Below are 11,479 nucleotides of genomic sequence, written 5' to 3'. Positions count from 1 at the left end.
CGGAGGGAACTAAATGCTCCAGTGCACAAATCACATGTTAGCAAGCAAGTCAAACAAGTAGTTCAAAACAAAAACAGCAGAATGGCTTTTATTGCAAAGGGACTGGAGTAAAAGAGTCTTATGTTATCTAATATGCATAACTATGGAAAGCTGTGGAACAGGAAGTTAAGCAGAAAACTGTGGAACCAAATGAATGTCAAGATATTGCTTCCAAATAATATAAATATTTCTGGCTTAAATAAAAATGATAGTTTTCTTTTCAGTTATGCATTATCCAATTATTTAATAACATATTGAATATATCACAGGAAGCTTCCACAGATAGTATGTTCACTCCAACAACCAGAGAAGAATAGAAAATGTATACTAACAACAACTTGCTTTACAATTACTGATCCAGCACTCATGTAAAAATCATGACGTATATTGATGGAACAGGAGTAAAAGGAGAGCATTCTTTCCCTGAACAGGGGAGGCAAATACCAGGGGCCATAGGCTTGTGGCATCAGATTTCTTTTCATTCAGGAACAGTCTGAATGGATGGCGAAGGCAGACAACTGAATCACTTTCAATCAATACACTTGAAGAGCTATGACCAACAGGGCTACATACCAATTGTTGGAACGCCATCTTAGACTTGGCATGAACAGGTTGTAAGTGACACACAATGGGCAAGCAGCCTATTAAAAGGTCCATACCAGTTCCTGGCCAAGCAATCCTGTCAGTCTCATTTTATTTTCCTTGTAGTTTTCAATTCATCCACTCTCATTGTTATTTTGCCACTCATCTACACAGAATAATTTGCAGTAACCACATAATCTCAGGAAGAACATGCTACAGTGCCTATAAAAACTATTCCCCCCCGCCCCCAGAAGATTTCATGTTTTATTGTTTTGCAACATTGAATCACAGTAGATTCAGTTGGCTTTTTTGACACTGATCAACAGAAAAACTTCCCTGTCAAAGTGAAAACAGATCTCTACAAAGTGATCTAAATTAGAAATATAAAACACAAAATAAATTGACTTCACAAGTATTCACCCCCTTCAAGTATTTAGTAGATGCACCTTTGAAAGCAGTAACAGTCTCGAGTCTGTGTGGATCGGTCTCTATCACTTTGCACATCTGAACACTGCAATTTCCCCCCATTCTTCACAAAACTGCTCAAGCTCTATCAGATTGTATGGGGACCATAAGTGAACAGTCCTTTACAAGTCCAGTCGGAAATTTTCAATTGGATTGAGGTCCAGACTCTGACTTGGCCACTCCAGGACACTAATTTAACTTTGTTGTTTTTAGGCCACTCCTGTGTAGCTTTGACTTTATGCTTGGAGTCATTGTCTTGCTGAAAAACAAGTTTTCTCTCAAGTCACAGTTCTCTTGCAGACAACATGAGGTTTTCCTCCAGGATTTCCCTGTATTTTGCTGCATTCATTTTACCCTCTACCTTCACAAGTCTTCCAAAGCCTGCTTCAGTGAAACATCCCCACACCATGATGCAGCCACCACCATGCTTCATGGTCGGGTTGGTTTGTTTTTGATGATGTGCATTGTTTGGCTTACGCCAAACATAACATTTAGTCTGATGGCCAAAAAGCCACCCTGACACAGTGGAGTCAAGAAAACAACCTCTGCCTCAATGTCTCAAAAACACAGGTGCTGGTTGTGGACTACAGGAGAATAGGCTAACCCCTATTGACATCAATGGATCTGGGGTGAAAGGGTGAACAGCTTTAAGTTCCTCGGCATACACATCACCGAGAATCTCACGTGATCTGTATATACTAGCTGTGTGGTGAAAAAGGCACAACAGTGCCTTTTTCACCTCAGACGGTTAAAGTTTGGTATGGGCCCCCAAATCCTAAGAACTTTCTACAGGGGCACAATAGAACCATAGAACACTACGGCACAGTACAGGCCCTTCAGCCCTCCATGTTGTGCCGACCCATATAATCCTGAAAAAAAGTACTAAACCTACAATACCCCATAACCCTCCACTTTTCTTTCATCCATGTGCCTGTCCAAGAGGCTCTTAAATGCCCCTAATGTTTTACCCTCCACCACCATCCCTCCTGGCAAGTCATTCCAGGCTGTCACAACCCTATCTGTAAAAAACTTACCCCTGATGTCTCCCCTAAACTTCCCTCCCTTAATTTTGTACCTATGCCCTCTGGTGTTTGCTATTGGTGCCCTGGGAAACAGGTACTGACTATCCACCCTATCTATGCCTCTCATAATCTTGTAGACCTCTATCAAGTCCCCTCTCATTCTTCTACGCTCCAAAGAGAAAAGTCCCAGCTCTGCTAACCTTGCTTCATATGACTTGTTCTCCAATCCAGGCAACATCCTGGTAAATCTCCACTGCACCATCTCCATAGCTTCCAAATCCTTCCTATAATGAGGCGACAGAATTGAACACAATATTCTAAGTGCGGTCTCACCAGAGATTTGGAGAGCTGCAACATGACCTCTCTACTCTTGAACTCAATCCCCATTAATGAAGCCTAGCAACCCATAGGCCTTCTTAGCCACCCTATCAACCTGTGCAGCGACCTTGAGGGACGTATGGATTTGAACCCCAAGGTCCCTTTGTTCATCCACGCTCTTAAGTAGCTGACCATTAATCCTGTACTCAGTGTTCTGGTTTGTCCTTCCAAAATGCATCACCTCACATTTGTCCGGATTGAACTCCATCTGCCATTTTTCTGCCCAATTCTACAGCCTGTCTATATCCTCTTGTAACCTTCGATCACCTACAGCTCCATCCACAACTCCTCCAATCTTCGTGTCATCCGCAAACTTACTCACCCATCCTTCCACCTCTACATCCAGGTCCTTTATAAAAGTCACAAATAGCAGAGAGCTCCTGACTGGCTGCATCACTGCCTGGCATGGGAACTGTACTTCCCTCAATCGCAGGACTCCGCAGAGACCCAGCGCATCTGTAGATGTGAACTTTCCACTATTCAGGACATTTACAAAGACAGGTGTGTAAAAAGACCCCAAAGGATCACTGGGGTCCCGAGTCACCCCAACCACAAACTGTTCCAGCTACCACAATCTGGGAAACTGTACCGCAACATAAAAGCCAGAACCAAGAGGCTCTGGGACAGCTTCTTCCACCAGGCTAACAGACTGCTTAACTCATGCTGGCACAACTGTATTTCTATGTTCTACTGACTACCCTGTTGTACATACTATTTATTATAACTTACTATAAATTGCCCTTTGCACACTTAGATGGAGACGTAACGTCAAGAATTTTACTCATGTATATGAAGGTAATAAAGTCAATTCAATTCATGGTGTAGTTTTTGCCAGAATACAGACTCACCAGCAACTGGACCTTCCAAATACAGGTGTGTTTTTACTACAATCAGTTGAAACACTGACTGCACACAGTGTTCTCCATTTAATTATGTGGCTTCTAAAACCAATTGGCTGCACCATCTGGGAAACCATATATTTGGTGTGTCATATTAAAGAGGATGAATACTTATGCAATCAATTATTTTAAGTTTTATACTTGCTATTAATTTAGATCACTTTGTACAGATTTGTTTTCACTTTGACATGGAAGCCTTTTCCTGTTGATCAGTGTCAAAAAATATAGCCAAATTGAATCTACTGTCATTCAAAGTAAAACAAAAAAAAAACAAGAAAATTTCCCGGGGGGGGGGGGGGGTGAATACTTTTTATAATCACTGTGCTAATGGCTGCCATCTACACAGCAAATTTTGCAAATGGCACATCCTAAGGAGATATTTCTCAGATTTAAACGCAGAGCACTTTGAAACTCCAGATCAGTTCCTACAAAATGCATGCCTGTATACAGCTGCAAATTTGCAGAAAAATTATTTACAACTCTGAAGAGAAGTATTTTCAACAAAAATTCTATTTCATAGCAAGATACATAAGTCACCATACCACAAATTCCCTGCACAGTGCATCTTCTCCAAGAATGCCAGAACTCGCCTTGAAAGATCTGAATTTTAAATATAAACATATCAATAGATTAGAAAAATTTACCTGCACATTATTCATAACTTCATAATTAAAATCAGTGTTAATGTGAAAGATACTGCAATTCAAAATTTAGAACTTACATCCGTTCATTCCATTTGGTACCTGGGCCATGCTGAGTTTGGGAGGATATGCATAAAAAGATTGCAAGGTAATGAGGTACACACTATGGATGTAAAAGAATGAAGGAAATTCTCTTCCTGATCTCCTGAAGTCAGTAGAAACAATGCCTGGCAACCCAAACGAGCTGATTTTAAAAAAAGAAAGTTTTCTGGTCAACTGTGTTTTTAATATTCGCTTCACACACCTACACATTCAAGCCCAATTTAATCATCCATGTCCTCAACGCAGACATGGTAGCTTGCAAACTGAACTTAATCCCCAGAGCAAGGACATGAAATGCATATTAGTGAAACAATATTTTGGTTGCCACTCCAAAACATCCTGCAGCTGCAAACTGATTACAGACATCTTTCTGCAGTTGAATGAAGTTTTTATTTATAGCATCTCAACATAGCAGTAATGCAAACAAGTGTTTTCCAAGCAACTTTCAGTTACAATTCATCAAGTTCACAAAATGTAATTTTTTTTACATTACAGTTTAGAGCAGAATCAGACCAAAATTGCCAGTGAAGTGATACTTTGATAGTGTGTTCAAGCCGGAGAACAAGTTGAGCATTCTTCCTCCATTTTTGGTTAATCTGTCCTGCATTGCTCTGTACACTGTAATATTGGAAGGTTTCTGCATCACATTATTATTACAAAGCATAGCATTTATGAAGTGAAAAGTTTAAACAATCACAAATTTGGTCCATGCTCTTGTCCTCTCTTAGCAACTCACTTCCCCACTCACATAACGAGATGTACTAGCAAAGTTTATCTATTCCGTGGAAACACCACTGTAGAATCATGAAACAAAGAAACAAAAGACAGACACACAGACTTGACATTACCCTTTAATGTACAATCCAGCGAATAAACAGAATGAACTACAAATTACATAAAAACCATTCAATGTTTTACTGTTAGTTACAGATAATTTCTTCTGGCCAGTAAAATAATGACAAAAATACTGAAATATTGAAAAAGCTTTAACTCAGGTACTGCAACAAGATGACTTCTGTCTACTCAAACTGGTCAAGTTGTGATTTAGAAACATAGTGTACTTAATTATCTTTTTTTTGAAGTGGAATGTGTGCCAGGATGCCTGTTATAAGATAATGAACCTTACAGAAAATTATAATGCTGCACAACTTTTACAATGTGATTTGCTGGAATTTTATAGCATGCATGTTAAAAAAAAACACAAAAGCAAATCAAAACACCCACAACTTTTTTCTTAAATAGTCAGAGGCAGACAAGAGTAGGCCATAGTCAAATTAGAACATTGAGGATTTGGTGTGCCTCACTGTCCATAATGTACAGGTTATTCATCCTGTTCTAGACATAATCCTCCTCTGCTTTCAGTTCTACTTTCCAGTATTACTTTGGGGACCGCAGATTCCTTGCACTCCTGCGACGTAGTTGCTTGCCATGCTCATTTGACTCAGATTTTTCAGCCAACTTATCAGGAGTCTGAACACAGAGTGCAGCCTTTCCAGCCTGTGCTGCTCGCCGAGAAGTGCGTGAGCTGCCGGTGACCTTGCATTCCTCTTGAGTATCCACAACTTCTACTGACTGAGTGATGACTGGCATGCTGCTCTCCTTCCCTGCCCTTTCTGATGAGCTCTCATTAATATTCTGAAGGGGAAGCTGCCCTGAGGAATCTGCTGTCTGTACTGCAGAGTTGAGAGTGCTCACCTCACTTTCACCCGTACATTTGGTTTCATCTAGAATATTAATTATATCACTACTCTTTAAATGTTCAGAACTGCTCTCATCCTGATCTGGTTGTCTATCAGAGGCTCTTACCTCAGTCTTCAGCTTAGGCTGCTGTGATCTGCTTTTATTTTTACATTGTTCTTCTGGATTAATAACTTTTTGTTCACTTTTACCAACCTGTTCAGTCTGTAATGAACTACTCACACTTGTATCTCGTTCCTCTGTAAGATGTGCGCCCACCTCAGCATCACTACAGGATTTAATTCGTAATGCTTCCTGCTGATCCAGGATTGGACACAGATCTGTCTGAAATGAACTACACATCTGACCACTTCTAATTAGTTTCTCACTATTACCATCTTTTCCTTCAGCCCTCACCTGCTCCACTTCATCAAGATGTTGCTGCTGCTCCACAGTGCTATGTAACAATGGAGCATTAACTTCCAGATCTCCCGCCTTGCCCACTGGATTGAGAATGCTGAAGTCAGCATCAGTGTGGGGCTCTGCATTGTTATCTAGTATATAAGCATCCACTTTTATATCCTCAACTTCATCCATTGGTTCAGAAAACTTTATTCCAATATCACAGTGCACTGGCAAATTTGCTGTCCTGTCTGACACAAGAGCACCCACTTCCATACCCTTAATGTCATCCATTGCATCAGAGTAACTCAGGGCAGTATCACACTGTCCCAGCTGATCTGCTGTGCTGTCTAAAACAGGGACATTTGCTTCCACATCCTTAACCTCATCCACTCGGTCAGAAAAGCTTATGCTAATATCACACTGCTCCAGGTGATCTACAGTTGTGTCCAAACCAGGGGTAGCTACTTTCACATCCTTAACTTCCTCTATTGGCTTAGAAAAGCTCAGGACAGGATCACATCTGTTTGGTTGTTTATTAGCATTGTTTAAAGCAAAGGGACCCGGCTTCACATCTGTATCTTCATCTACTGGCTTAGAGAAATTTATGCCTGTCTCACTCTGTTCAAGTTGATCTCCAGTGCTGTCCAAAACAGGGACATCCATCTTCACATCCTCAACTTCATCTGCTGGTTGAGAGAGGATTGGCCCGGTATAATGTTCCTCTGATTGGTCTGCAGAAAATTCTAACTCAGAGGAATCCATTTCTTCAACCTTAACTTCAACTCGCTTCCTTCGAGAATCTGTTGTGCTATCTGACACTTCGAGATCCATTTTCAGATCCTGGTCCTCTTTTGTTGGAATAGGAAAATTTAAATTAGCATCACACTGGTTTGGACACTTTACGGCGCGACCCAAGGAACCCACTTCATCTCCAACTTGCTCTGCTACATTGGAAATGCTTTGGCCATCAGATAAAGTACTGGCTACTCTCACAGTTGAAGCAACATCTGCTTCTCTCCCAGTAAGGCCACATCGATCCGTTTCAGTTGCCTGCAACTGTTCCTCAATCAGCTCCATGTTTTTTACTTCTAATGTATTTGAAGTGCTTAAATCAGATTCCTGACATTCTTCTGCACCCATCTCCTCAACATATTCAACTATGTTGTTAATACTTTGAGATTGTTCAACACTGGCCTTTAAAATGGGAGAATGCAAATCCACGTTCTCAACCTCTTTAGTTCCAACATCACACTGTGGAGGCTGTTCAACCATGGTCCGCAGAGCAGAGTTATCCAGTTCTTTAATATCTTCTGCTAAATTAAGGATCGTGAAGTTGTTGCCACCTTGATCTACAGTGCCCATCACCACCTTCTTAGCAGAGACGTCATGCTGAACAATGGTCTCCTCATCACTTTTATTCTGAAGTTCTGTTACAGAGTTACTTAAAATGTCATCTTCACAAAGCAGCGTACTTTGTACATCAGGTATGCAATGACTTCCAGTTTGTTCATCTGTTTCCGTTATATTTAACTTATCTGTGGCTACAGCTTTAGGAATGCCCAAAGCTGTGTTTTCTGAAGGCAGCAGCTCTTTGGAAGAGCTTACATCCCCAATTTTGACATGACTTGGCACTGACTTCAGAGTACCATGGACCAATTTGGTATTTTGCACACTGCTACCAAGTCTGCAATCAGCTGGGCTCTTCCCTGAGCTACTGTAGTAAATGCCGTACAAATCTTTAGCATTTGCAGCAGCCAGACAACTTTTGGGCTTCTCCATTTTCTTACTGGAGTCACTGAGAGAAATGGGTGGTGGTGGTGGTGGTGGGCGAACTGGAATAGCCAAAATAGTTTGCTCACATTCAGAGACACCAGGGGCTGGTTCTTCAGCTAAAGGATCTGGTTCCCTGTGTACATCGAGAACACTTCCTTTTAACGTTACTTCTTCACCACCAAAGGCTCTGGAGATCACTTCAGGAGCCAGCAACATTCCAGACTTAACCACAGGTAGTGGTTTGTTAGAAGCTCCTGAAGACCGAATAGAGAGAAATGTATCCAAAGGTGCAGGCTTATTGACAGTTGTGACGCTACCTTTCCTCTGTGGTACATTAGCAACTGGAAGATTAGGCCTGATTTTTGCCTGAGTGGTGGTAGACACTGAGGTAAATGGTACCCAAGGGCTGGTATGAGCAATAAGAGTCTTTCCCGAGAGTTTGATTTCAATAGTTTTAGCAGCAGACTTCGCCCCCTGCCCCTTGCCATCATCTTTCTCTTTGCTGCCTTCAGCATGTTCCTCCTTTGCTCCCAACGAACTACTTTTCTCTTCCTCTTTCTCAGATTTCTTCCAGCTAAATTTTCCAAAGGATGATCCTTGCTCTTCATCTTTCTTATCTTCAATTTCATCCTTTTTCAACAATAATTTTATACCAGGCTTGCTGCTGGGCTCTATCTTGTGCGAAGATGAACGGTCACTTCTTTCTTCTTCTAGCTCAGTGACACTCTCACACTCATCCACATCCAATTTCATTTGTTTTGCCTTTTTCTCATCACCTTCCTCCAAATTCTTCTGTTTCTGAACTTCCTTGTCTTCATCCATTTTCCTTTTCAGCCCCCCTTGGCGCCGTCGTTCTGTCTCCATGATCACCACTAAGCCAGCTTGGCGGTCTAGGTTTCTCCGCTGTTCATAGACAGGATTCTCATTTAAATATTCCTATCAGAAAATATAGAAAGAAATGCTGTTACCCTCAGATCATTTACACCAACTGCAGTTTCCAAATAATTAAGATTATTTGCATATCAACAAAACCCACACTAATAAACTCAACAAAATGTTTGCAAATCTCCAATTAGTCCTCCTGCTAAACAAATCCTTTTCTAGACTTAGGTCTTTTTTCCCCCACGTTCACCGCTTCTGGTTTTCAGGAAGTCAGTGAATCCAGTTCCACAATTTAAAAAGCAGAAAAAAAATACACAGGGTATGACGCAAGTCTGGTCATTTTTGTACAGGTCATACGTTCCCAAGAAGAGACCCCAATGATCCAGAAATCTGAACCCCTTTCCCCTGCACCAATGCAGCCCCTGAATGCAGCCTCACATTCATCTGCCAAATCATCTTACCCAGCATGTAGCACAGGTAGCAATCCAGAAGTTACTACCCTGGAGACCCTGCTTTTCAGATTTCAACCTTACACCCTATATTCTCTCTTTATGAACACATCCCTTTCCAAACCCACATTGCAAGTACCAATATGTACCACAGCTTCCAGCTATTCACCACTCCCTCCCCATGTGGAATACTGTAGACCCAATCCAAGACATCCCTCGCCCTGGGGCAAAATATCTTCTGAGTATATCTTTCACATCACTAAAATCTCCAGTCTGTTCCTCTAACTATGGAATTCCTCATCACAACTGCACCTCTCTCCCCCACTACCCTTCTGAGCCACAGCCAGACTCAGTGCCCCAGAGACCCAAGTAGGTCCCCCTACCTTCTTATAAATGTTTGGGGGAACAGTTATAAGCTTGAACTTTAAGCTCAGGTTCAAACCCTGCATGAAATACTTTACTATTTTTTTTAAAATTAGGATTCAAACAAAAGATATTTCACAAAAAGTTCTGTAAAAAAAGATTTCTGAAAAATAAACCTAATTGATTAAAAAATTGTATTTGTAAAGCACTTTTGTCACTTCAGGTACTCTTAACACACTACGAGTCAGTGAATTACGTTGAGAGTATGGCCATTGTTATAATGTAGAATTACAAGTCAGGGACAATGTGAAGTGTATGCTATGGAGATGAAGGCTTGTGACAGTGCACATCTACCCAACTGGGCATGTGCTATATTTTATACAATTCGACACATAATTAGTACATTATGTTCCATTCTGTGGAAATGCTTAATAATTTTTCTTCCTAACCTTATACTTATCATTATGAGCATGTGATTTAACATGATCTTCAGCACAAATCTGATCTCCATAGAACTTCTCACAGAGCTGGCAGTAAAATCCAGTGACTGGCATCAGAAACTCTGAACCTGAGAAAAGACATTGACAATCACATGAGAAAATATAGAAAAGATTCAATTCAATAAGTACCTTAAAATCTTTATTCTCATGCAGTCAATGCATCTATTAGGAATGTGTACCTCATTCTACCTGTACACATCTTAACTTGGGTAAATACTCTGATTAAAGTGTTAATGTTTTAATTTCCACTAGACCTTTCTGAAAGCAAATGAATATTTGTTAGATGAGTGACTTCGGGGTGTCTAGTTCAACAAGAGTGTTAATTGACTAAGTTGAAAATGAATATTACAGATATTTATCTGCTGGTGTGCTCGTCTTTGAGGAAATGGTGGTGGGAAATTTTCCCAGTCTAACACAAAGGATGCCATAGCCAACAAAAGCAACCCTTACACACAGTTGCAAAACAGTTTGTGAACCCTTTGCAATTACCTAGTTTTCTGCATTAATTATTCATAAAATGTGGTCTGATGTTCATCCAAGTCACAATCAGCCTCAACTAATAACACACAATAGTACTCATTAATATTGAGTATACCATTTAAACAATCGCAGTCTAGGTTCAAAAAGTGTATGAATCTCTGGGGTAATGCCTTCTACAAAAGCTATTTGGAGTCAGGTGTTCCAATCAGTGAGATTGAAGGTGTGGGTTGTAGAGGCCTCCTGCCCTATAAAGAAAAGATACACTAAGTTAGGTTACTGACAGAGCCTGCTTTTTCCCAAAAAAGATCTGGTTTTATGCACCATGCCTCGATCAAAACAACTTTCAGAGGCCCTTGGAAGAATTGTGAAGATGCATCAAGCTGGAAAAGGCTACAAAAGCATTTCTAAAGAATTTCTGAGAATTCCATCAGTCCACAGTAAGGGAAACTATCTACAAATGGAGGAAGTTCAGTACTGTTGCTACTCTCCCTAGGAATGGGCATCCTGCAAAGATCATATTAAGAAACATAATGTGCAATGCTGGAGGTGAAAAAGAACCCAAAGGAACAGCAAAAGACCTGCAGAAATCTCTAGAACTTGTTGAAGACTCTGTTCATGTGTCCATGATAAGAAACACACTGAACAAGAATGGTGTTCATGGAAGGACACCAAGGAGGAAAACACTACTCTCCAAAAAAAACATTGCTGCAGGCCTCAAGTTTGCAAAAGACCACCTGGATGTTTTACAATGCTTCTGGGACAATGTTCTGTGGACTGAGGAGACAAAAGTTGAACTTCTTTGGCAGAAATGCACACTGCTAT

The 11,479-nt window shown here is 40.7% G+C and overlaps 1 protein-coding gene across 1 annotated transcript in view; it reads right to left on the bottom strand.

Moving 5' to 3' along the window:
* The window catches only part of ppp2r5d (protein phosphatase 2, regulatory subunit B', delta), a 232,454-nt gene that overhangs the window by 161,556 nt on the left and 59,419 nt on the right, over positions 1 to 11,479 (bottom strand). The window contains exons 9-11 of the transcript XR_012100240.1: positions 10,127 to 10,245; positions 4,107 to 8,919; positions 3,928 to 3,985 (exon numbers count right to left, since the gene is read on the bottom strand). The gene's annotated coding sequence lies outside the window, so the exon portion shown is untranslated. The remainder of the gene's footprint in view (positions 1 to 3,927; positions 3,986 to 4,106; positions 8,920 to 10,126; positions 10,246 to 11,479) is intronic.

The sequence above is a fragment of the Hemitrygon akajei genome, chromosome 9 (assembly GCF_048418815.1).
Source record: "Hemitrygon akajei chromosome 9, sHemAka1.3, whole genome shotgun sequence".
In the NCBI taxonomy this organism is placed as follows: domain Eukaryota; kingdom Metazoa; phylum Chordata; class Chondrichthyes; order Myliobatiformes; family Dasyatidae; genus Hemitrygon; species Hemitrygon akajei.
Note: the sequence above shows the minus strand (reverse complement) of the source record. Positions and strands in the feature narration are given on the sequence as shown.